General features: G+C 43.8%; 1 non-coding gene across 1 annotated transcript; it reads left to right on the top strand.

Moving 5' to 3' along the window:
- Nucleotides 1–5,462: 5,462 nt before the first annotated feature.
- Nucleotides 5,463–5,537, top strand: Trnat-cgu (transfer RNA threonine (anticodon CGU)). Its single transcript has one exon. It is a non-coding gene; the product is annotated as a tRNA-Thr (tRNA).
- Nucleotides 5,538–27,897: the final 22,360 nt, after the last annotated feature.

Raw genomic sequence — 27,897 nt, forward strand, 5'->3', positions numbered from 1 at the left:
CGTAACTAAGTAGAACACATTCGATGCTTTCTTCACATGCAGGTGAACTTATACATTATCGTCTGAATAATATCCACCAAATTATGGAAGTTCTTACACCCTTGCGTGTGTCTAATTATTTATGCATGAGTTTCCTATACAGTATCACTGTAACGGAATTAATTAGAAGAGATTCGCTGTCACTTCTCTTATTACTCCAAAATTCGAGCAATGATTTTCAATTTTTTTTATTTTTTGTGCTTACTGTATGGTTATACTTTCCTGATGAGATAGCAAAAAATGTTATACATATTTTACTCGCCTATAAGCAGCAGAAGGGTAAATAAGGAAAAAGAGAAAATAATGACGGAAAAGAAGGTACTGCGAATCGCTTACCGTATTTACTGTAACAATTTCGTAGTTCCAACGCCATTGTTTTCTTCATGACACATCGGCCCAGTCTGCAGTATCACTGTAACGTAATTAATTAAAACAGAGATTCGACAATATGAATAAGTGCAACAGGAAACGTAAAAGAATGTTGTTGGCTGTCACTTCCTATCCAGCTACCTAAAACCCGTAAGCTTCTCTTTACATCTTTAAGCCAACTTGAGTTCCTAGTATCATACTGTTAAGATGTCTGCAAAGAAGGTACACAAAGTTTCACGGTACATTTGAAGGTGATCTGTCTGTAGTAGCGAAGTAATAACACTCAAATGAGGCTAAGCACTATACGAGCTAAAATTCGCAGTCCCAAAATCACGTGATTTGATCTGCAGGGGATACTGCGGGCAGAATTGTCGTTGTGCTCATCCGAGTGTTCACTCCATAGATAGTTATACTCTATGGATGACTCTTAGCTGATACAGCCTTTATATACAGTATACCTTTGATTCGCGATGTAAGCTAATAACCGATACCCTTTGACTTACAAAGCACTGTACTTCTACATTCGTAAAATCTCTGGACTGTGTGGTCGTTTCGTGTTCCGTGACACCTCAAGGTGAAAACATATTTATGACGAAACTCTGGAGTCTTTCTGCTGGTACAAATTGTAAGTATCATTAGTGTTGCTTAAGACTTGTAAACCCAGTGCTGTATTACGATGAAAGTTGAAAGTTTTAAGCTTTCGCGTTCCAACCCTGGACTGGCCAATCTGGCCCGACCGTCCCCCTTGCCATCCTGCGCCAATGGCGTCAGTGGATGCGGTGTGGAGGGGCATGTGGTCAGCACACGGCTCTCACAGTCGTTGTCGGGATTCTGGACCTCGCAGCCGCTACTAATCGGTTATCCTCAATACCAGTCCTCTGACTAATGAGAAATCCCTGGCTGTACAGGTAATCGAACCCGGTTTCCCCCATATCGGTCAGCAGCGCAGACCACTCACCTACGTATTAAGCTAGCAAGTGTTGATTACACCTAACCTGTAGCGAAATGAAACTCAAAACAGACAACTCGCTACAGCCAGCAAACAAAAATACAATGTAATCCACTCATACACCTGATGATGAGGATGTAAGCCCATGAAGCAGGTCGTGGAAGGGAATAAAAAGACACTAAAATAGGTAATTTTTTTTATATTGCAGGGTGGCTGTAGTTAAACCTTCGCAGTCTGAGAAGGCTCCCATGAAAAGCGAGTGATATAGGACGGTGAAGGTCTTTGGAAACTTTTGTAAGGACATGTGGAAGAGACCGATGACTGTAGCACTCTGGTCCCTTCAATCCCACAAACCACATGTGGAAGAGAAATAATAAATAATCCGTTTAGAGAAACGCATTTGAATTTCCACATGAGAGGGTAACTTATATTAATTGCGTACCACGTTTGCGTTCCAGCTTACAAACGTCGCTCAGTGTGACAACCATCTGATTCACGACAGCCTGGATCCACGTAGAATGTTCTACTGCTGTCTGAAACACGTCTGGTGGGATGTTGGCTATCTTCAACCTGCAACGCGTGTCAGTGTCCCGTTGATAAACACTGCTCTTCAGGAAACCCACAGCCGTAAATGACACGGGCTTAAATCTGGTGATCTCGATTGCAACACAGTTCTGAACGATTAGCCAGTGATTCCGTTTACTCCCAATGTGTTACGGAGCAGTCGAGTGACTTCATGAGCAACGTAAGGTGGAGCTTCATTATGCATCAAAACAGTTGAGTTCAAAGCAGCTCTCTCTCGATGAGCAATGATCTCGTGTTGGCAAAGCAGATCACAGCAACGTGTGGCGTTCACGCTTCATGTCTTTGGTTTTTAGGGTCCGTGTCTTTGAATCTTCTGTCATCTTATCAGTATGGGTCCGAGTAGCAAGTCGTGAAACTAATACTACTAAGAACGCGCACAGTCTGAACATCATTCCTATAAAGCTGGGCAGCCATACAGAAGCAGTTTCCTGCCTCAAGAAGCGAAAGTTTAACTATACCGACACTGTACATTTTATTGTCAAACAGTGGCAGTCCAACACGAGCGCCATAAGGTTCATCCCACCGAGTCTGGATTTTTATACAATGAGAGACGCTCGCAAATAGTAGGTTAAGTTTCTCCGCCCAAGAGGGGTTGTGATAATATGGGGTGGTATGCACGTATCTAACCTACACGTCTATACAAAAGTTTTTAAATTCCCTCGACGTGGATGCTGCTGCCTCATCAGAAACCAGCAAATCACATGCTGAAGCAATTGAGAATGAATCACAAACAAATTGCAATTACCAGCTCAACCTCACTCACTCCCATAGGCACAACCACGCTCTGCAGCTATCAAAGTTTTAGTGGTTGCGAGTAATGGGTTGGGAATTTCGCGAGTGACGAGGTTGGGCTGAATAGCATTTACTGAAGAATTAATTTGCCACAGTAATGTCGGTGGCAGTGGTCATTCTGTCGTGGCTGCGGGACCACCAACGAGGGTGTACTTACAATGTTATTGAGCCGTGCGTGGATTTTATGTATTTTTTTGAATTTTGGAAAATCAGTTGTGGACATTCAGCCACTTAAATCCTTATTTAAAGAAGAAAATATTAAAAAAAAACACATTGCGGCCTTCTGCCTTTGAGAGATTATGATAATTTATTTTAAAGTCTCGAAAATTTTATTGTGGAACTTCAGCCGTTTGTGTTGCATCTAGTTTATGTTTGGCGACTCCATGTCGTGTTGTGTGCACCACGACCAAATAGTGGATAGAACTCGATGAAAAATCAGCATTGACCGTATTTTGTTGTTTTATTGTCAGCAAAATCGATTTTCGGTCACTTAGTGACCATCCTCAGTGCTGTAATATAGAATTAAATTTGTCTATTCACCCTTGCCTTGAGGCTCTCAGCCTCACTGTGTATATATATGTTAACTATTTTATTTGCAATTTTAACTGCATGTTTTTAACACTTGAGATTTACCTTGTTGCTTTAAGATTTCTTGTTTGGAGTCCTTCAGCCGTAAAACAATTGCCTTTTTGAAACTAGTAGTTCTATAGGTTCGGCTATGTGCCAGTTTAGTTTAAAGGTGTTATACAATTAAAATTTTGAGTGAGCGTGACCGACACCTTGTTTGGCCCTTTCCGCAATCCTAATTATCTGTTCTGCCCAGCGGGTTTAGCGGGCGTCTGATTTATCAACCTTCAAAACTTAATAACAAAATGTGTAAATTTAAGGGATCAGTATCAACACTTTACTGTGCATTAACAAGTTTATGCCACAAAATATTCAAAACAAATAAATTCCGATTGAATTAAATTTATTCTCGTTGACAAGAACTACCCCATAGAAACAAATTGCACCACATTGAATATATCTTGAGGATATTAAGCCACGTGTAACAGCTAGTGAAGCTCTGGCCAGCAGTTTACACAGGACAACACAACACAGAACTTTGAGTGCCCAGTGTACCACCTTAAAGGTACGGCATTACGCATCCTTTATACACGCAAAAACATCTGCCCAACTACTTGTTTTCTCGAGCGGAAGAACTTAAATAGCTTAGTGCGCCTTAAAATTGATAGAAATTGAAACAGACCTGCTCAACAGCGCTATATCTGCATAGATACCCCTTGTGCTACATAAGTAATCAATAAACCAGCCTAAGGGAGTGTGATGTACCACAAGTAACTTTAGAGGGGGCAGCCCTATTTGGTGAAAGAAAATTCCTTATACCCTTTCTATGACGTAAAAATACACTGAAACCCACTGTCACGCCGACCTGCCTTACCACAATTTTCCAAATCATAAATTCGCTGCTCACAATAAGTGTGGCAAACTTACAATACACTTCCTGGTGTACATATCACCAGTATACGTAAGGCGTGTAATACTTTTACAGGCACTGCAGCTAATGACGCAATCCTCCGCTTTTATCTCGCATGTGGCAAAAAAGAAAAAAAAAGAAAACCAAACAAGAATTGCAAATACGATCATGGTTAAATCTGTAATCACGTCCCGCCGCAACAGCGTAGAACGTCACTGTAGGACACTTATAGCAATAAGCACAGAGAAAGAGAGAGAGAGAGAGAGAGAGAGAGAGAATGAACGATACAGTGCTTGTTATTAACCTCAAGTCAAACAGAATAACAGCAATACCATGCGACAACAGTGGAACAACTGACATGGTTCTCACTTCCGCGCTAACTTCAAACACAGACAACACTGAACTTATTTCGCTCCTGTTGACGATGCGCATAGCCGACCACACAAAGTCCGTAGTCAATTTGTAGCGTCTGCTGTCCAGGGTCTTCCACACAATTCCAGCCATGGCTACTGCATATGCATCAGCACCTCTTTTCACTGTAAGATAACTTCGTGTCCAAAATTATATCAACAAACCGAAATTTTGCAAGGTGACGTTTATTTTGCCACAAAACAGAATAATCACGTGACAGTAAGACGGGCGTGAGTCGTGCTTCGGTAGCTCAGTTGGTAGAGCACTTGCCCGCGAAAGGCAAAAGTCCCGAGTTCGAGTCTCGGTCGGGCATACAGTTTTAATCTGCCAGGAAGTTTCATATCAGCGCACACTCCGCTGCAGAGTGAAAATCTCATTCTGCAAACATCCCCCAGGCTGTGGCTAAGCCATGTCTCCGCTATATCCTTTCCTTCAGGAGTGCTAGTTCTGCAACGTTCGCAGGAGGGCTTCTGTAAAGTTTGGAAGGTAGGAGACGAGATACTGGCAGAAGTAAAGCTGTGAGTACCGAGCGTGAGTCGTGCTTCGGTAGCTCAGATGGTAGAGCACTTGCCCGCGAAAGGCAAAGGTCCCGAGTTCGAGTCTCAGTCGGGCACACAGTTTTAATCTGCCAGGAAGTTTCATATCAGCGCACACTCCGCTGCAGAGTGAAAATCTCATTCTGGAAACATCCCCCAGGCTGTGGCTAGGCCATGTCTCCGCTATATCCTTTCTTTCAGGAGTGCTAGTTCTGCAAGGTTCGCAGGAGAGCTTCTGTAAAGTTTGGAAGGTAGGAGACGAGATACTGGCAGAAGTAAAGCTGTGAGTACCGGGCGTGAGTCGTGCTTCGGTAGCTCAGTTGGTAGAGCACTTGCCCGCGTAAGGCAAAGGTCCCGAGTTCGAGTCTCGGTCGGGCACACAGTTTTAATCTGCCAGGAAGTTTCACGTGACAGTAAAGTAGAAACAGTGTAATGAATACAGAACGTGAACAACTGCAACATTCATAACGGTAGACAAAAAAGTTTCTAGTTTTTTCCAACTTACCGGATATACACACACATTCCGACAACTGCACTCAGTATGGGGTATGACCACCTCTGGCAGCAATACAGGCCTGACAAATGACGGGGCATAATGTGAAGGATGTCACCAATCACATGTTGATGCAATAAGGCCCATACTACTTGCAGACTGCTCGCAAGTTTTGGAGAGTGGTTGGTGGGTGCTGACGTCATGTAGCCTGACGTCCTAGTCCATCCCAGATGTGCTCCACGGGACTCAGATCGGGAGAGCGAACAGACGACGCTAGGGTTGCAACATCTCAACATCTTCCGTTTCCAAGAAAACATCAACCACATGCGCTTTATGAGATCGCGGATTATCGTCCTTCAGCGCGAAGTCTGAGCAACAGTCGCACAGGAGATCACAAGATCTCGATACCTGACAGCAGTTAAACCTGGCCGATTTAACCGTCAACAGTATCCATGCCCGCAACCATTAGGGATCATCCCCGACAGCAGTCTCTTTCCACAATGGATGGGTCATGAAACCGTGTTCCACGTTTCCTTCAGATGCGAATCCGTCGAGAATCACTGTCCAGACCAAATCGGGACTCAAGTGTGTTAAGAGTATTAGCCCACTGTTTTACCGTGAGGAAGTTCTTCTTGTCCCCTTTCCACTCAGGTGCCCTTCCTGCAATCCAGGCCTGACAGTTAACTTGGTGAAGAGCCTTGAGAAGGAAGTTAAGAAGAGTGAATATGTCTGATACACGACACCAAAGGCTGTGAATCCGTTATTCCAAGACTTCCAGGATGATCACAGAGGAAAGTTATTCAGTCAGAACCTCATGTTAAACTTATTGCTGTAATCGCTTTGGATATTGCCAGAAAGTTGGCACTTTTCTCGTTGCCTTTGTTAATATTTTATTTGTGTGTTTATCAATATCCTTTGAAAGTTAGTGTGAGTGAAGGCAGTTACCGATATTTCCAGTGGACGACTGATTTTCCTATTGGTCGGTTCCTAACTGTTGAGTGTCATATTTAATGGTTTTAATTTATATTCTTGTATTTAAATTTTACTCTATCGTTTTAAATCTTCTCAGAACATATCTTACATATTATGCCATGGTTTGTTTAATGAAGTATGCATATCCTCCTATTTCCATTTATTGTACTATAAATTTGTTTTCCTTATTTTTGTTACCTGAATATATGACATTTCTGTGTCTTCGTATATTGTAATTGTTTTACTATTTGTATATATATATTTATGCATTTATGTCGATGTATAATTGGTTTGTTTCGTAAATATTATTTGTATTTTTACGCTGGGTCTTGCCTAGGGAAAACTGCTATCGAACGATTACATCGATAGGTCGTGTTAAGAATCAAAGTGTGTAGGATCTTTGGTAGTGTTAACTCTGTCGCGCGGAGCGCGGGCAGAGGGGGAGTCTGGCTGGAGTAGCGAGTGGAGCAGGTGTGTTGTGTGAAGCTCCCGCGAGTTGCCGCGCTTTCGGGGTTTGGCAGCATGTAATTGCGCTCGACTTGCGATGATAGTTTCTGACATGGTGTCGCGGACGGGAAGCATTAGCTGGCGCACATCAAGAGCCCGTTCCGCCTGGTAACCGTGTCGAGAAGGAGGCGCGCCAACATCCAGCTTCTGCAACAGCGACGGCCGACAATGAGTGACTGTCGCCACCTCCTCGATCGACGGCTTCAAACCTTCAATCAACCAACAAGGAAGACTGGAAGCACGTAAAGTTTTAGAACTGTATGGCAGACCTCAGCTTTTCAAACTTTTAAAATTTGTTACATCACAAAATTACAGCAACTTAGCATGAACCTTTGTTGCTCATTGTCCCAATTGCATTGCCAAGCAGGGTCCCTTCCTTTTCCGGAATGAACCCGAGTGTCATTGAAATTCAAACGCCATTTTAAAGTAATATTCTATTTCACTGCTTTAATTTCAAAGTTCAGTTAAAGTACTCATAGCTGGCTACACTATTCAGATTACACAGCACAAATTAAGAGTGCGAGTTTTGTTACCGTGTTTTAGCTTGCCTGTGACTGCAGCTCAGCTTGGTACATACTAAATTTTACTATTGTTAATTGTTGAGAATCATTTAATTCAAGTTCAAAGTTAAATCTCTTATTTCTAAATTGCGTAGATTCAAGTAGCTTTTGAAACGATTGTTGAGGTAGTCCAAGACTAACCGTATTTTACTGAATTTCGATGTGCTTCAGAAAGAAAGCTCACTATTAACTTCAGTCACTAAATTAACTTTCAGTTTTCCGGTTTTATTAATTCTTTTGCTAAATTAAGTCAGAGTGTAGCGAAATTTATTACTTCTGACAAACTTTCAGTTTTCACACTACACGTGTCAACCTTCAGTTGCCATGCTTCTAGTGCTAATTATATGTGTAATAACCTTTCTTTTTCAGTTACTATAGTAATTGTCCTTAGGACTGGCGACTGTAATTTCCCCCAAATCTCAAATATCTAATTACCGCTAGTTGATTGTTAACATAACGGCTGCACATTTACTTTCTTTATTAACTTTGCCCCTTTTCAAAATTAATTTCCACCAGTTTCATTTGCATTTTTCCTTTCATTTAGATGTAACCCTTTCCTCCCTCTTTACCGACAGATTAACTTCGGTGACGATTGCTTTTCCGAAATTTCCATTAGGTACACGCGGTTTAATTTTTCACTGTCATTGAGGTCGATAAGTGAGGGGGAGGTTACAGTATGTAGCTGACCTCAGGTGTTTTTTATAGCCAAATGTTACTAATAGCTTGAATAGGTGTCTTATCGATGTAAATGCTATTTTTAATTGTCTTGCTGCCTCAGTCTCCCAGTTAAAGTTCTGCATTATTCTTATCCTGACTAATTGCTGTTACTAAGCCAAGGCTCCACTAGGCTTGTTGTGTCAACTCCTGTGTACCTAATTTCAGACGTGTATGCCTTTAACTCTGGTAAAGTAAAATGTATTTAACGAATCCAATTAACCATTCGAAGGCCTTCATTGTTTCTTCTCTAATTAAATGATGAGATGTGTTTTTCAAAACATATTCTCATAATAAATATTCTCATTTTTGCAGAAACCAGGTCAACAAATTTTTTTTGCAGGTATTCTGGTTAAGAATTGTACTTATTTATGATCCGGTATCTTACCAACTAAATCTACCACGCTGCTCCTTGTCAACAACAAAAAACGGCATGCAAAGTTTTTGTTCGTTGCAAATAGTCTTCACGGGTGTGCCGCCGTATGACGTTGTGCAAATCCCACAGTATTTCATCGGAGGAACCGTCCGACATCATCAGGTGGTTGAACATGGTGTCACTATTTAAACACGTGCTTACTTCAACATACTTCTTATTTAAAGACCAATATTTTGAACAAGTGGACGGTGTCGCCATGGGGAGCCATCTTTCTCCTGTGGTGGCCAATTATTTTATGGAGGACTTTGAAGATAAAGCACTACAGTCAGCCACTCTCAAACCCTCTTGTTTCCTGCGGGATGTTGACGATACGTTTGTGGTGTGGCTACACGGACTGGATACTCTACCTCCGTTTCTTCAACATTTAAATTAAATCCACCCGAATATTACCTTCACTATGGAAGTGGAAAAAGATGGCGCTTTACCTTTTCTTGATGTTTTGGTACGAAGGAAGGATATGGAACCTTGGGACACAACATATACCGCAAGCCAACGCATACAGATCTATATTTGCAGGCCACAAGCTGCCATCATCCAGCACAATGCGGTAATGCATTACGTACGCTAGTTCATAGAGCGCGTATGGTATCTGACTCTGAAAGCCTGCCGAGGGAGATGCAACATTTGAAGACAGTCTTCCGTCAAAACGGTTATTCTCAGAGACAGATACGTAAAGCATTCAGGCCCAAGCGAGTTCAATCTATGGAGCAGAATGAAGATACGAAGACACCCATCACCTTGGCCTTCTTGCCGTACTTTGGTGCCATGTCGTCAAGAATCGGAAGAGTCCTCGGAAGATATGACATCAAGTGTGTTTTGCCGACCATCTGCAAAACTGAGGAACCTGTTAGGTTCGGATAAGGATGATCTCGGTCTGAAGAAACGTGGTGTGTACAAGATTCCTTGTCAGTGTGGGGCAGCATATATAGGTCAGACACGTCCCACAGTACAAGAATGTTGCGATGTACATCAGCGTCATACACGCCTACGCCAACCGGAGAAGTCGGCGATTGCAGAACACTGTCTGAACACACGACATCACATGATTTATGAAAAGACGGAAGTTTTATCCCCAGCATCCTCTTTCTGGGATCGCGTCATTAAGGAATCAATACATATCCGTACAGCTGATAACCTTATCAACAGGGATGCGGGATTTCAATGGAGTACAGCCTGGAACCCTGCATTGGCTGCTGTTAACTCACGACGAGTAAGCAAAGAGCTATCGATAATAGACCCGTCATAACTTTGGCAGCATGTTAGTAAACACAGCGTCAGCGCACGCGCAGAGCGGCCGCTCTGCGTTTCCCGGCAGAGTGCGTTTGCGTCTGGCGCTTCGACCATAAATAAAATAGACTGGCCCTGACGTGATTTTCGTGGCTCCAACATCTCTGGGCTAAAGTCACATGACTGTTGGCAAAACGTGGTTGTTTCGTGTTGCACTTATGGCTGTACTCAGCGTTTTGTCGGGGGAAATGGCATTACATTTCACGTATAAGTGTTTCTATGATAGTGCAGATGCGTTTATTGAAATCTGCTGAAGTGATTTTTATGTTTTTTACACTTGAAATAGAGTATCACGTAAATCAAAGTGTTGAAAGTGATGGCTGTAAAGTCAGACTCATATTACATTTTGGAAAGTATCTGTGATAATTCGGTTACAGGAGTAAGTATAACTGTTTCTCGTTCCTACTCATAGGTTCCCTAAGGATGAAAACCGAAGGCACATTTGGATACAGGCCCTGAAACGGAAAAACTTTAAGCCATCTGCACATACGCGCCTTTTTGTATATACAAGTGAGATTATAATAAGGTAGAGCACCTATAGTCGACACATGAAGAGAATTTTTTTCTACCTTCTAATACTATTAAATAAATGTAGGCTCCAAAATTATTTTCTGAAACATCAAAGTCTCATCTTTCATCTAAAATATCATTTTTTCTCAAAACTGATAGTTTAAACTTTTGTAAAAATAGTAGGGACTGAACCTTTGAAGTGCACCTAAAATTGATACTCTAAAATGGACCTGCTCCTAAAGTCGACAATTTTGGCACCTATAGTTGACATAATTCCCATATCCCATATCCCATTTTCTTTTATAAGTGACTAGAGCTCAAGACGCGGCGAATCCAATGTTTAAAGTTTTGACACGAGCACACTCTTACTGTTTAAAAGAATTTTAACGACATTTTACTTTAATTGATAGTTTATAGTAATTTCTTCCCGCTGCCCACCAGAGGGGCGTTCGATGTATTTGTTAGATTTTATAAATGGTACTGTGAACAAATTCAGGTCAAATGTAGTTCTGACATAATTTTTCGCAAATGAAGAAGCAATTTTTGTTGGAAGCGTTTGGCAGTCAATTGAGAAATGTGGGTAAAATACGATACAAACATAGGATGGCAGACCGCTGGTTTGAAATCCCGCCACGTTTTGCCAACAGTCACGTGGTTTATGTTGGAGCCACACCAGCCCTATAGCTTCTGCACAGCAAGGCCAGTCTACTAGTATCTATGGTCGAAGGTCTGGCGCCATCTATCTGCAAATTTTTGCGCATGCGTGGTTCCCGCGCCTGCGCAATCTTCACGCGCGTGCTCTATATACAGCGGCGTCGACATGCGGATCTTGTCAGTCGTACCTAGCCACCAGCGAGGTTCGACCACCTGATGATGTCGGACAGTTGCTCCGAGGAAATATTGTGGGATTTGCACAACGTCATCCGGCGGCACACCCGTGAAGACTATTTGCAACATATCCGCCGGGAAAGCCTGAAGAGTCACTTTTTGTTCGTTATTGATAAAGTTAAAAGATCACCTCAATTAACATACGAAGTCGTGAACGAGAAACCCTGGACAAAGAACATCTAGAAGATAAGTATATCTCCCCGTATTAAGGGTTTGGGAATCTATGTTATCAGTGGAAGCTCTAATTAATGTCATTTAAAATAAACTGTAAGTAGTATTCAACGTTTAACCATAGTGTTTTACAGTCAGTTGTACAGAATGATTCGGTAATGACGTTACAAACTCTCACGGATAATAGAGAAGGGCCGTTGTATCAATTTTAGGTAAGGGCCTCTGATGCCGAAACGATCTTGACGAGAGATATGAGTGAAAATCTTTCGCCGGCCGAAGTGGCCGAGCGGTTAAAGGTGCTGCAGTCTGGAACCGCAAGACCGCTACGGTCGCAGGTTCGAATCCTGTCTCGGGCATGGATGTTTGTGATGTCCTTAGGTTAGTTAGGTTTAACTAGTTCTAAGTTCTAGGGGACTAATGACCTCAGAAGTTGAGTCCCATTTGAACCTTTTTTTTTTTTTAAATCTTTCTGATGTCTCTGACAATGGACCTTTTCTACTGCCATCTTTTTCCTTTCCACGTTTTGCAAGGAGGCAGTATCGACCAACGCAAGGGGGAAAAATTGCAGTAAATATGGGTTCTACACTGAATACCTTAAAATCCTTGAGCGCATGTTCATCTTTTCTTCTGCCAAATACATCTCTTCTCCTAAAAAAGTGCTCATAAATCTTAAGGTGCGCATTTTAGAGCCCATTACTATCGCACAATTTTCTCTTGCTTTGGTCCAGATTACCTCCGCCAATATATGGAAAGCAAGGGGGTTGCAGAAGAGGAGATCCAAAGTCAGAGGTGTCAGGACGATATCCGCTTGTAACTTTCGTTTAGGCGGGTTCCCGATCAGGATCTCTTACCTCAAATTGATATATATTTACCCTCATCCATCATCCCTGAAAGTATATATCATCATCATCACGGATTCACCCCGTAGTGCTAATTTTTTCTCAGCTTTTAGTCAGTCCTGTGGATTGTACTCAAAGTCTCCCTGGGAAAGTAAGGAACATCTAGAAGTAAAACCGCATACAATGCGATAGTCTCACAAATTCTGTCACAGTGTTTGCAGTCCTTACCAAATAGGCATGACTATATACATGGGACTAATTCAACGGCACGTTGTTAGGATCGTAGCAGGTTAGTAAAGTCCACAACAAAAGGCAGCAGGAATGCTATGGGAACTTCAATGGGTATCCAATTAGGAAAGTCGTAGTCTAGTTTTGGGAACTTTTATTCGAAGACGACTGTACGACCATCATGCTGCCACCAGTTTATACACTCCTGGAAATTGAAATAAGAACACCGTGAATTCATTGTCCCAGGAAGGGGAAACTTTATTGACACATTCCTGGGGTCAGATACATCACATGATCACACTGACAGAACCACAGGCACATAGACACAGGCAACAGAGCATGCACAATGTCGGCACTAGTACAGTGTATATCCACCTTTCTCAGCAATGCAGGCTGCTATTCTCCCATGGAGACGATCGTAGAGATACTGGATGTAGTCCTGTGGAACGGCTTGCCATGCCATTTCCACCTGGCGCCTCAGTTGGACCAGCGTTTGTGCTGGACGTGCAGACCGCGTGAGACGACGCTTCATCCAGTCCCAAACATGCTCAATGGGGGACAGATCCGGAGATCTTGCTGGCCAGGGTAGTTGACTTACACCTTCTAGAGCACGTTGGGTGGCACGGGATACATGCGGACGTGCATTGTCCTGTTGGAACAGCAAGTTCCCTTGCCGGTCTAGGAATGGTAGAACGATGGGTTCGATGACGGTTTGGATGTACCGTGCACTATTCAGTGTCCCCTCGAGGATCACCAGTGGTGTACGGCCAGTGTAGGAGATCGCTCCCCACACCATGAAGCCGGGTGTTGGCCCTGTGTGCCTCGGTCGTATGCAGTCCTGATTGTGGCGCTCACCTGCACGGCGCCAAACACGCATACGACCATCATTGGCACCAAGGCAGAAGCGACTCTCATCGCTGAAGACGACACGTCTCCATTCGTCCCTCCATTCACGCCTGTCGCGACACCACTGGAGGTGGGCTGCACGATGTTGGGGCGTGAGCGGAAGACGGCCTAACGGTGTGCGGGACCGTAGCCTAGCTTCATGGAGACGGTTGCGAATGGTCCTCGCCGATACCTCAGGAGCAACAGTGTCCCTAATTTGCTGGGAAGTGGCGGTGCGGTCCCCTACGGCACTGCGTAGGATCCTACGGTCTTGGCGTGCATCCGTGGGTCGCTGCGGTCCGGTCCCAGGTCGACGGGCACGTGCACCTTCCGCCGACCACTGGCGAGACGACATCGATGTACTGTGGAGACCTCACGCCCCACGTGTTGAGCAATTCGGCGGTACGTCCACCCGGCCTCCCGCATGCCCACTATACGCCCTCGCTCAAAGTCCGTCAACTGCACATACGGTTCACGTCCACGCTGTCGCGGCATGCTACCAGTGTTAAAGACTGCGATGGAGCTCCGTATGCCACGGCAAACTGGCTGACACTGACGGCGGCGGTGCACAAATGCTGCGCAGCTAGCGCCATTCGACGGCCAACACCGCGGTTCCTGGTGTGTCCGCTGTGCCGTGCGTGTGATCATTGCTTGTACAGCCCTCTCGCAGTGTCCGGAGCAAGTATGGTGGGTCTGACACACCGGTGTCAATGTGTTCTTTTTTCCATTTCCAGGAGTGTATTTCAGGTAGGCACTGTTACTTATGAGAGATTAGGACAAACACAGAGGAGTGTAGTCATCTTTCCCTCCCTTAATACGTATATTTATTCTCATTTATTCTACACTTTTAATACTGTATTAATATTGTCCGAAACTTGGTCATTTGCAATGGGTTTCCAGTTCTTTCATGAAGTTCTTCTTCTGTGCAGGACGCTGCACACAGTCGACATTGAAGCGTATGATGAACAGTCTGGTCTTCTCAACGGTTACACGGAATATCATCTTGACCAGAGTGGCCCTATATTGCCAAATTAACCTTTGATTTGTCAAATCGAGATCTCAGTCCGTTCAGGGACTTCCAAGTCGCCTATTTATTATAGTCAGGAGGTAGTATTTCTGAAATTCTTCTTCAGCTAGGAGGAAGTTTGGTGGTAGACCTCTATAGTTGTAACCTAGCTTTTTCAGCAGTGGTTCTAAGTGCTGTCTATATACTAAGGGTCGCAGGTTCGAATCCTGCCTCGGGCATGGATGTTTGTGATGTCCTTAGGTTAGTTAGGTTTAATTAGTTCTAAGTTCTAGGGGACTGATGACCTCAGCAGTTAAGTCCCATAGTGCTCAGAGCCATTTGAACCATTTCTATATACTAAGGAAACTCCTCCCTGACGTCAGTCATTACGGTTCAGATTCGTGTCCATAATGAGGGTACATTGTCTCCTGCACCACTTTCTTTCTTTCCTCATCCGCAGCTATTTCTCTTCGGCGTTGGAGATACACCAGCAAGATGTTAAAGCCATTCGACTTGAGAAGATTTCTGGTAAAGTGTTATGATTTTTAGATATCATTGAGAGCTATGTCCACCTGTTTGGCATGCGCTGAATTGTACCAAACAGGACATCTATACTCTGCCAAAGAATACCATATTACCACTGAAAAGGTACGTAGAGTTTCAGGTTGGCCTCCCTCCTTTACACCCCCCCTCCCCCCTCTCTCCCTCCCTCTCTCCCTCCCCCCTCCCCCATCGTGATTCAACTAACTTCAGTAGAAAATTGTACCTGGTGGTAACTTTTGACTTGAGGTTCATGCAATGATTCTTGAAAGTAATCGATCTGTCAAGTATCACTCATTGTCTACAGTGTTCCAATTCGACAACTGATCATAATCTTCAATTTTCGACTAGCTTCCCTGATACTTAAATGTAATGTGCGGATTTGTTTCTTTGTGGGAATTGGTTGAAGTTGATTTGTGTCGTAGTACGTGGAATGCTCTTTAAGTGCGATATTGAGGGTTTTCTCCACTGATTCAGAATCTCTGCTCTGGGTGACTAGAGCAAGGTCATCTGCATGAAACTCCTGCTGTTGTATGCTATAGGTTGATTATTTGTGTATATATTGAACAGAACTGGAGCCAGTATACATTCCTGATAGAAGCTGTTTTTCTCTAGTCCCCATCGACTACGCTGTTCTTGGAAGTCGACGGAGAACCTGCGATTCTGCGAAAGAGTGGCGAAGAGCCTGGTTGGGCTAAAACCCTTGATCATTTTGTGGATGTTGCCTGGCAGTAGCTAGTGACTGACAGTACCATACACTGCTGATAAGTCAACAAATATTATCCTGTCACCTTACAAGCTTCAAAACCATCATCTATAAACTGTTTGAGATTTATCAGCTGTCCGGTACAGTTATTGTTAGGTGTCAATTCAGACTGCTAAGGTATAAGTAAGGTTAAATTATTATTTATTTATTATTTGTTTAACCTTATTTGATTAGGACCATCGGGTCCTCTCTCGCGTCGGACCAGGGACTCACACATACCTTTCTTACATCGTAGTTACTTGAGAAAGAACAATTTTAGTATCAGAAATAGTATTAAAATGATCTGACTGTCGGAAGTGGTAATACGAGTAAATGATACTCACTTTGAACTAATAAAGTTAACATTTACAGTATTTACACTACTGTAGTTGTTGCCTGTAATAGTGATATTAGTTGTTGTTGTTGTGGTCTTCAGTCCTGAGACTGGTTTGATGCAGCTCTCCATGCTACTCTATCCTGTGCAAGCTTCTTCATCTCCCAGTACCTACTGCAACCTACATCCTTCTGAATCTGCTTAGTGTATTCATCTCTTGGTCTTCCCCTACGATTTTTACCCTCCACGCTGCCCTCCAATACTAAATTTGTGATCCCTTAATGCCTCATAACATGTCCTACCAACCGATCCCTTCTTCTGGTCAAGTTGTGCCACAAACTTCTCTTCTCCGAATCCTTTTCAATACTTCCTCATTAGTTATGTGATCTACCCATCTAATCTTCAGCATTCTTCTGTAGCACCACATTTCGAAAGCTTCTCTTCTCTTCTTGTCCAAACTATTTACCATCCATGTTTCACTTCCATACATGGCTACACTCCATACAAATACTTTCAGAAATGACTTCCTGACACTTAAATCTATACTCCATGTTAACAAATTTCTCTTCTTCAGAAACGCTTTCCTTGCCATTGCCAGTCTACATTTTATATCCTCTCTATTTCGACCATCATCAGTTATTTTGCTCCCCAAATAGCAAAACTCCTTTACTTCTTTAAGTGTCTCATTTCCTAATCTAATACCCTCAACATCACCCGACTTAATTCGACTACATTCCATTATCCTCGTTTTGCTTTTATTGATGTTCATCTTATATCCTCCCTTCAAGACACCATCCATTCGGTTCAACTGCTCTTCCAAGTCCTTTGCTGTCTCTGACAGAATTACAATGTCATCGGCGAACCTCAATGTTTTTATTTCTTCTCCATGGATTTTAATACCTACTCCGAATTTTTCTTTTGTTTCCTTTACTGCTTGCTCAATATACAGATTGAATAACATCGGGGAGCGGCTACAACCCTGTCTCACTCCCTTACCAACCACTGCTTCCCTTTCATGTCCTTCGACTCTTATAACTGCCATCTGGTTTCTGTATAGTGATATTAGTGGTAATAGTAATAATGATAATAACAACAATAATTAGAATGAACGTTATAAAAGTAATTAATAAGTGTACAAAATAGGTTTTTTCTGATATTGTGAATTCTAGGAAAAGGATATTTAAGGAGACTGCTTCAGCTAAAGATACTGTATGACGAGGTTCAATCCTTTAAGTAATTTTTGGAAGTGACATAGTACTGCGATGGTCTAAAATTCTTTGGATTATTTCGCTTGCTATTTGATTGTCAGTGATACGTCAATGGAAATAGAAAGACTATTGCTATGAGGTACCCACCGTCATTCACTGCACAGTGTCTTGCGCAGTAGCTATCTAATTGTTGATGTGGATGTTGGTGCACCGCAGAATGACTCTCTCGCTGAAGTGGTCAATAGTAGTATGAATGAACACTGTTCGCAAGCGATATTGATTTCTCGGGGAGACGCGGTACAGTCAGCATTACGACGATCGTTAACGCTTCGATGACGCAGCTGTTGACCGAACACTAACACTTGAGCACTGCGACGTACCTCAGTTCCATTACTCGCATCCAGGACACATCCACTGTACTTTGCTGTCCGCCCTCTGGAATCATTAAACGTAATGTGTGGCCTGCACTTCTCGGATACGAAGTAGCTTGCGTGGTGTCGCAGCTACGACAGCAGTGTATCGCCGCATCAGTAATTAACAGGTCGTGTCACGCTAGAGCGGACAAATTAATTAGAACCAGCGTCACTAGCTACTGTAATAGCGCCGCAGTGCCACCAACATTCCGGCAATGCGGGCGGCTGCCGGGTACTACGTTATGCGAGTAGATGGTTCGGCCCTTGACTACCGAGCGAGTCCTGCGTAACTCGCAGCATTCTGCGTCAGCACCATTTACGTGTGCGGAGCAGCACTGATATACAAGGCAAACATTACTAAAACCGGCAAATGCAGGTACGGATTCCTGAATGTTCCTTATGTATGGCTGATGATAGTGATGGTAGCTGTTGTAATGCGGGCTACACACAATCGTACTTTAGCTTACGTTATGTTGGCGGGCCACTTGCGAGAGGCTTGTGGTAGGTTTAACCCTCCAAATGGCACGCCCCTCACTACAGCTATGGTCATCCATGAATTACCTGGTACAACTTCATTTGTTGTACAAGAGAAATTAATTTTACAGCCAACAAAAGTTATTGGCCCACTGAGAATCTCCTGTTGAGAAACATCATTTGGTGTCTCATCACAGCTGAAAACAGTCTTGTAGACTGGCATTCTGCTCCTCCTTGAATATCTTCTACGACGGTACGGCATGGCTGTGTGCTCCGTGCGGCTGCTTCGAGTCGACTGAGCATGCTGCTGCCTCAGAACAGGATGTGAACTTCCTGCCCCCACTCGCGCGCACAGCGCCAGAGCGGCTTATCAGTGTTGCGCAACTTCCGCACATATGATTTTAGTGCAACACGGGCCTAGTAATACTAGGGCCCGTGTTGCCCGGCCGCCTCTCTCAGCGGCTAAGTCCGCTTCAAGGTCATGCGCCTATAAGGCGACACCCCCAACTAGTGCCACAAAGCTTTTGGAAAATGTTGTTTCTAGTTCTGACTTTTTCAGCAGTGTTTACAAGGTGTTGTTTATAGCTCAATGTTCTATCGAGTGTCACGCCCAGATACTTTGGTGTTCTATTATATGGAAGAATGCCGCCATCAAAGCCATGGTAGATGGCTGTGACAGATGACAGTTCCTCTGACTACGTGCCGTGTGTTTCTTGTACAGTGAACAGCCAAATCCTTATTACCATGTGTCTAATAGCTTGTTCGTCCGTCTTTGGAACGAAATACATCACTGATTCTGCGTATCAGGCATCAGACAGTTTGTTGGTAGGTTTTGTAGAGGCATGTGCCATTAGCTGTCTAGGCACAGGTAGTGTAACTCGCTTAAACAACGGGCCCTTGATTTGCGTACGCGGTGATGGCTCCCGATAGCGACCAAAATGGGTTCCATAGGATTTACATCAGGCAAATTTGATCACCCAGACGTCAACATATAACGCTCCTGATACCAGCACAGGGTTGTTCCGGCTCCGAGACAAGGGCAGATATACTGCTGATAGATGATAATTCCAATCCCAAAGAAAGCAGGTGTTGACAGATATGAAAATTACCGAACTATCAGTTTAATAAGTCACAGCTGCAAAATACTAACGCGAATTCTTTACAGACGAATGGAAAAACTTCTAGAAGCGGACCTCGGGGAAGATCAGTTTGGATTCCGTAGAAATGTTGGAACACGTGAGGCAATACTAACCTTACGACTTATCTTAGAAGAAAGATTAAGAAAAGACAAACCTACGTTTCTAGCATTTGTAGACATAGAGAAAGCTTTTGACAGTGTTAACTGGAATACTCTCTTTCAAATTTTGAAGGTGGCAGGGGTGAAATACAGGGAGCGAAAGGCTATTTACAATTTGTACAGAAACCAGATGGCAGTTATAAGAGTCGAGGGGGCATGAAAGAGAAGCGGTGGTTGGGAAAGGAGTGAGACAGGGTTGTAGCCGCTCCCCGATGTTATTCAATCTGTATATTGAGCAAGCAGTAAAGGAAACAAAAGAAAAATTCGGAGTAGGTATTACAATCCAGGGAGAAGAAGTAAAAACTTTGAGGTTCGCCGATGACATTGTAATTCTGTCAGAGACAGCAAAGGACTTGGAAGAGCAGTTGAACCGAATGGACAGTGTCTTGAAAGGAGGATATAAGATGATCATCAACAAAAGCAAAACGAGGATAATGGAATGTAGTCGAATTAAATCGGGTGAGGCTGAGGGAATTAGATTAGGAAATGAGACACTTAAAGTAGTAAAGGAGTTTTGCTATTTAGGGAGTAAAATAACTGACGATGGTCGAAGTAGAGAGGATATAAAATGTTAATTGGCAATGGCAAGGAAAGCGTTTCTGAAGAAGAGAAATTTGTTAACATCGAGTATAGATTTAACTGTCAGGAAGTCGTTTCTGGAAGTATTTGTATGGAGTGTAGCCATGTATGGAAGTGAAACATGGACGATAACTAGTTTCGACAAGAAGAGAATAGAAGCTTTCGAAATGTGGTGTTACAGAAGAATGCTGAAGATAAGGTGGGTAGATCACGTAACTAATGAGGCGGTATTGAATAGGATTGGGGAGAAGAGAAGTTTGTGGCACAACTTGACTAGAAGAAGGGATCGGTTGGTAGGACATGTTTTGAGGCATCAAGGGATCACAAATTTAGCTTTGGAGGGCAGCGTGGAGGGTAAAAATCGTAGAGGGAGACCAAGAGATGAATACACTAAGCAGATTCAGAAGGATGTAGGTTGCAGTAGGTACTGGGAGATGAAGAAGCTTGCACAGGATAGAGTAGCGTGCAGAGCTGCATCAAACCAGTCTCAGGACTGAAGACCACAACAACAACAACAGATGATATGGCCGCCGGAGAAGACATTAAGCATGAAGTGACGCAGTTGATTCGTGTCTTTGATTACTACCACAGTTCCCATCCAAGGGCAGTAGAATTTCTCTCACAGCAGAATCCTGCTCCCACCAGCCTGCGTGCGTGTTGCGTTGCACGTTTGAGCCGGCTTTCGTGGAGACAGTATAGCAAAAATGTGCACTGACCGTCGGTCAAATCCCGATGGTGCTACGTAATTGACGATGCCGCTGGGCCATAACGTCACCACGATAGGGTGGCCTGCTACAGAGCTCCATGTTCAACGATGTACGATGAATGGTGTGCTCCGAACCAATCGTGCGTGCACCAGCTTTGTGTTCGTACGGCAGAGATAACATATATCACCATCTATCCTACTTTTTCAGAGCAGACAAGAATCCAAACCAACCCCACGTTCTTTGAACATTCGTGGACGTCCAACCATTTGGCGCCTAGTGATACATTAACTGTCCTTCTACCTCTTTCCGTAGAATACCGCCTTGATACCCTCAAGGAAGTATTCAAGAAACACGCCACACGACTATACAGGAACTCGAGACACTCGAACAATCCTCTCATCCTCACTCTACGAAACTACGATCACAACCACAGGTGGAAACACAAGCGACCAAAGACACTGCTAGCTAGGGCATAACCACCTATGGTAAACTAACATACGCAAACAGCGACAAACGTCGGTAAGCCCCTGCATATCAGCAACACTGACTGGCAACTACCAGCTGCTATTAGAGCCGACCAACAGGCCACAGCAGGGTCACCGACGAGCTCGCCCACAGACGCACGAACAATCTCCCAACACTCCCTCACACTGTGCCTCCGGTATATGACCTATCGGACACAAGACCGATCACAAACCTAACTGTTGCAGGTTGCAGGACGCTGAACGAGGACTCTGTACCAGCACCCAGCGCCAGCCGCCGAGCAGCACAAACGCACAACGTCAAGGTATCGACATGCATGATACCCACTACTAACAAAGCCTATCCTTGCACAACCTATCGCAGGCAGCAAGACAACCGCTACTGCTCTTGCCGCCCGACCTAACTTTCACACAGGTTTTTTTCCCTTGGCTCTTGCTTTGGCACTTTTTTTCCTCTTCCCTTCAAACCGCTACCCTTCGTCAGATTTCGACCAATCTATCTCCAGATGAGCGCGTATTAATGGTTAATCCTAACCAGACGTACGCAAACATCGCAGTACCCACATCCTGCGACACCTCACTTTAGTGAATACTAACCCTTATACAGAGATGGCAGTAGACCTTTTGTGTTGGCCATCATGCCGGTGTGGGCGTAGAGGGGCTCCACCTCTATTCAAAATTTAAAAAAAAAAAATCTTTCCGCAGATGCTCACTACAGTAGCACGTGAAAATTCGACCAGATTCGCTGTTTTCGAGATACTCGGTCACAGACTCTCCGTAGTAATAATCTGTCAAAATCTCTTATCTCAACGAAGTTCCCAATTCGCAGCCCATTTGTTTGCTAGAGTGTTCACTCGTCCACGTCTGCTCACACACTTTTGTTACCGCGTCACGTTCCAGCAAACGTGGTATTCAACGTCCCGGTGGGCAGTGGCGTCTTTTGGCTTATCAGTGTATGTTTCAGGCTGTGTGATTGACGCAGTGTACTGTTAGCAGCAGAATGGTCCGAAATTCATGACGGGAAGAAGCCGAGATGGCGGTTGTGTACGGGCAAGCAGATGGAAACGGTCGAGGGGCAGCAGGGCTATGCCAAAGCATGTACCCTCACAGACACCAACCACATGACACAACATTTCAGGCTCGTTTTGGGCATTTGTGTGATCATGACAGACGAATGTGCAGGGAGGCGGCGGACTGCGCGTATACTAAATGTCTTTTTCCAAAGTTGTTTCACAGAGGAAGATTGCACTGTAGTTCCTTCTCTAGATTGTCGCACAGATGACAAAATGGTAGATATCGAAATAGACGACAGAGGGACAGAGAAACAATTAAAATCGCTCAAAAGAGGAAACGCCTCTGGACCTGAATGGATACCAGTTCAATTTTACACAGAGTACGCGAAGGAACTTGCCCTCCTTCTTGCAGCGGTGTACCGTAGGTCTCTAGAAGAGCGTAGCGTTCCAAAGGATTCGAAAAGGGCACAGGTCATCCCCGTTTTCAAGAAGGGACGTCGAACAGATGTGCAGAACTATAGACCTATATCTCTAACGTCGATCAGTTGTAGAATTTTGGAACACGTATTGTGTTCGAGTATAATGACTTTTCTGGAGACTAGAAATCTACTCTGTAGGAATCAGCATGGGTTTCGAAAAAGACGCTCATGTGAAACCCAGCTCGAGCTATTCGTCCACGAGACTCAGGGGGTCATAGACACGGGTTCACAGGTAGATGCCGTGTTTCTTGACTTCCGCAAGGTGTTCGATACAGTTCCCCACAGTCGTTTAATGAACAAAGTAAGAGCATATGGACTATCAGACCAATTGTGTGATTGGATTGAGGAGTTCCTAGATAACAGGACGCAGCATGTCATTCTCAATGGAGAGAAGTCCTCCGAAGTAAGAGTGATTTCAGGTGTGCCGCAGGGGAGTGGCATAGGACCGTTGCTATTCACAATATACATAAATGACCTGGTGGATGACATCGGAAGTTCACTGAGGCTTTTTGCAGATGATGCTGTGGTGTATCGAGAGGTTGTAACAATGGAAAACTGTACTGAAATGCAGGAGGATCTGCAGCGAATTGACGCATGGTGCAGGGAATGGCAATTGAATCTCAATGTAGACAAGTGTAATGTGCTGCGAATACACAGAAAGATAGATCCTTTATCATTTAGCTACAAAATAGCAGGTCAGCAACTGGAAGCAGTTAATACCATAAATTATCTGGGAGTACGCATTATTAGTGATTTAAAATGGAATGATCATATAATGTTGATCGTCGGTAAAGGAGATGCCAGACTGAGATTCATTGGAAGAATCCTAAGGAAATGCAATCCGAAAACAAAGGAAGTAGGTTACAGTACGCTTGTTCGCCCACTGCTTGAATACTGCTCATCAGTGTGGGATCCGTACCAGATAGGGTTGATATAGAGAAGATCCAATGGAGAGCAGCGCGCTTCGTTACAGGATCATTTAGTAATCGCGAAAGCGTTACGGAGATGATAGATAAACTCCAGTGGAAGGCTCTGCAGGAGAGACGCTCAGTAGCTCGGTACGGGCTTTTGTCAAAGTTTCCAGAACATACCTTCACCGAATAGTCAAGCAGTATATTGCTCCCTCCTACGTATATCTCGCGAAGAGACCATGAGGATAAAATCAGAGAGATTAGAGCCCACACAGAGGCATACCGACAATCCTTCTTTCCACGAACAGTACGAGACTGGAATAGAAGGGAGAGCCGATAGAGGTACTGAAGGTACCCTCCGCCACACACCGTCAGGTGGCTTGTGGAGTATGGATGTAGATGTAGATGTACCCTCACAGACACTGAAACGTTCCCTTAGAAAAATTATACATGACTGTGCTTAAACTGACACACAATATTTTTAGCGCAACGCAATCTGACTTTCAGAAATCCGTACAAAGGAATGGCCCTGGCTAACATTAACCTGTACCTTTCACAAATCACTTACCTCACCAAAAATCTTCGTAACTCGAACTACTGCAATACAGCGAGCGCCACTACTGCCAGCTAAATAAAAGATTCAAACTACTGAAGGCACTAACTACTGATAGGCATAGTTAGCAAATGAAAGATTTTAATAGAGAACAAACAATGTATTTACCTTAATAATCATAATATATATGCCAGTTCATGCCATCCAGTATTACAAATATCAAAACTCCGTCATCTCTCTCCCCACATCCACCACTGCTGGCGGCTCACCTCCAACTGCGCAACGCTACGCGCTGTTCACATCCAGCTGCCGCTGCCCAACACTACAATGGCAGACAACAATGCAAACTAGCCACAGACTGCACACAGCACAGCCAGTGATTGTCATACCGAGCGCTACGTAACGTTGCCGATAAGAAAACATAAACAGCCTACTTACAACACCAACCACATGACACAACATTTCAGGCTCGTTTTGGGCGTTTGTGTGATCATGACAGACGAATGTGCAGGGAGGCGGCGGACTGCGCGTGCATTGCTGCGAAAGGTGGATATACACTCTACTAGTGCCGACATTGTGCATGCTCTGTTGCCTGTATCTATGTGCCTGTGGTTCTGTCAGTGTGATCATGTGATGTATCTGACCCCAGGAATGTGTCAATAAAGTTTCCCCTTCCTGGGACAATGAATTCACGGTGTTCTTATTTCAATTTCCAGGAGTGTATGATCGAGAGTGAGGCATGGTGATCTCACCAACTATTGGAGGAATTTCAACCGAATTTGATACAGAGGGGCAGCAGGTAAGAAACCAATAGCACCAGTAGTGAGAGATCCGTAAGGGGAAAGTGAAGAAATGTGAAAGCAAACGTAAGCCAGGCGTACTCTGAGCAACATCATCCATACTTCGACCACATTTAGTTTGCTACCTCGTAAAAATTTACTGTTACAGTGACGCACTCTTAAGGAGTTGGTATCGCGTCCCTTTGTATTAATTTGATAAATTATTAACACCTGTCGTCGTTACTTAGGGAGCCTATCCATCTATGTTAAGAAACAAAGTATTCGTATCATATGAAGACACTCTTCAATGGATTTACAAAACCTTCCTCTCGCAGTCAAGTGTAATCCTCAGTTGCAGCGGCGATGTGAAAGAATCCTCGGTCAATACGGTCCTTCCTTGCAGCGGTGATGTGAAAGAATCACGGGCGCATGTAACGGAACTGAAATGATGGTGGGCTGACATTAACTTGGAGCCCGCGCGTCGGAAACGGGCGCGCTTGTGTGAGACTGCCAGGGAGTGCACCCTGTTGCCATCTATTGGCGAAACTGGGAATTAGCGCTGCCTGTCAGACAATGCACTAACCTCTCGGAGTCAAATGTATGCTTTTTCTTGGTAATTATAAGTTATTACCGTATAATTTAATGTTGTAAAGCGCTAGTAGTAAATCGTTATGACTGGTATGAACTCCAGGGTAATAAATATAAATATTCTTAAATACTAAATGATTTCGGTAAAAAGGTGGTAAGGGAACGCCCCCACTCTTGGTGATACGAGTGTAGCTAGGGGTAGCTGGAGACACAGGGACTGAACAATGGAATGGCCTGGGGAGTGTTGACGTGATCGGACGTGCATAACTGTGCTCACGCAAAAGTGATTGTGCAACAGAGAAGAGGCGAATATCGTCGCCGTTTTTGGAGTGAAACGCGACGAGTGGTTGTCGAAGCCGCCTCTATGCCACTGGGGCTGATTGTAAGAGTTCCTGCCCCCAGATTTTATGGCGGACGTTCAGTATCTTATACGAGTGCTACAGCTCGTAGTTCCAGCCGCCATTAAGGGCATGAGGCGTGAAGAGCTGCGTTAGCCACATGCATCTCACCATGAGCACCGACACGTCTACCCAAGGCAAGACTGCTTGCAATTGTTAAGTCGAACTTTGTATACATGTAAAAGGAGAATACCAGTTTTCTTTTATGCAAGTGCAGAGGACAGAATATAGTAATGAGTAAAATTACGACACATGTTGTTCATTGTAAAGTGTAGTAACCTCAAACATAGTATAGTGAAATCAGACTGAGGCCACCATCGCCTCTTTCATTTACAATTCCTTTGGTTGTAGAATACTTGAGTCGCCTATTTATAGTTACTTAAATTTTTCTGAGTAACCTTTCAAGTAAAGTCACTTAACTAATTGTGTATCAATTGTCCAAAGAGTAATATCCAAAATCATTAAATAAGTTGAAGGATAGAATTTTGTCAACCCAAGTTGCATAAACTGTCTTGGTAGTGATTACCAAACCAACTCACAGAAATTGAGAGAGTATTTGCTTTGTAGAATCATCTAGAATGATCAGAAATAGTAATATTCAGAATTAAGTTTAAATTCAACTCAATCCATTTCACTTTGAAACGAGCCAAAAATCGATTTATTCTTTAGCTCCTTCAGAGCTGGCGACCGTAGTTATAAGTATTTTCAGGAGGATTCGACGGTAAGTCTGCTGCTCTCGTCGTGCTGATAGGATTATCCACTGCTGCTAGCAGTGGTGATTGGATACATAAGCGCACTACCAAGTAAAGTGGGTCAGGTAGGCAGTGTTACCGTGTGAACTGTAGGGCACTGTAGGCAGTGGATCGAACCTGTTCAATCATCACAGCTCTTAGGGAAATAGTCCGGTTAGGATTGTACTAATCATTAGGTAAATACTGGCGAGTAACGGTCAAAAATGTATACGCAAGTGAATTTAGCAAGGTCCACGTAGCACCTAGTTAATGTGGTGCAATGGCGAGGGTAGGAGTGGAGTAAAAGTGAGCTGAGCTTGTGGCAGCTGAGCTGTATTCAAATATTAACAACGTGAATTCACTACTACCTCTTGCCATTAGGACTGAGCTATTTACAGTTAAAATACGTAGCAGTAAGCGCAAAGGCGTGACAGCTACAAGTCCGTATTGGTTTTATACACACGGAATTAGGAAGCGGGTCATTCCGTCAGTGGAGAGGGTTAAAACAACCGAGTCAGTTGAGAACATACCCCATTTACTGGTGGAAAGATTCGGCGGTTAGGTCGCACGCACTAATACGGTGGTGGTTACCTTAAGGTAACTTTTGCATGACGTGTCACTGCCAAGCAACATAGCACGATAGAACTTGGGCCATGCATAGAAAGAACAGCTGCATTATTCTACAGAAGGTGTAAGTAGGCTGTTTAGGTTTTCTTATTGGTAAAGCCACGTAGCGCTCTGTATGAAAATCACTGGCTGTGCTGCGTGCAATCTGTGGCTGAGTGGCATTGTTGTAATATTCGCTATTGTAGTGTTGGGCAGCTGGATGTGAACAGCGCGTAGCGTTGCGCAGTTGGAGGTGAGCCGCCAGCAGTGGTGGATGTGGGGAGAGAAATGGCGAATTTGTAACACTGGATGTCATGAACTGCTATGTATATTATGATTTTTCAACACTATTAAGGTAAATACATTGTTTGTTCTCTATCAAAATATTTCATTTGCTAACTATGCC

Source organism: Schistocerca cancellata, chromosome 3 (assembly GCF_023864275.1).
Source record: "Schistocerca cancellata isolate TAMUIC-IGC-003103 chromosome 3, iqSchCanc2.1, whole genome shotgun sequence".
NCBI classification, from domain to species: domain Eukaryota; kingdom Metazoa; phylum Arthropoda; class Insecta; order Orthoptera; family Acrididae; genus Schistocerca; species Schistocerca cancellata.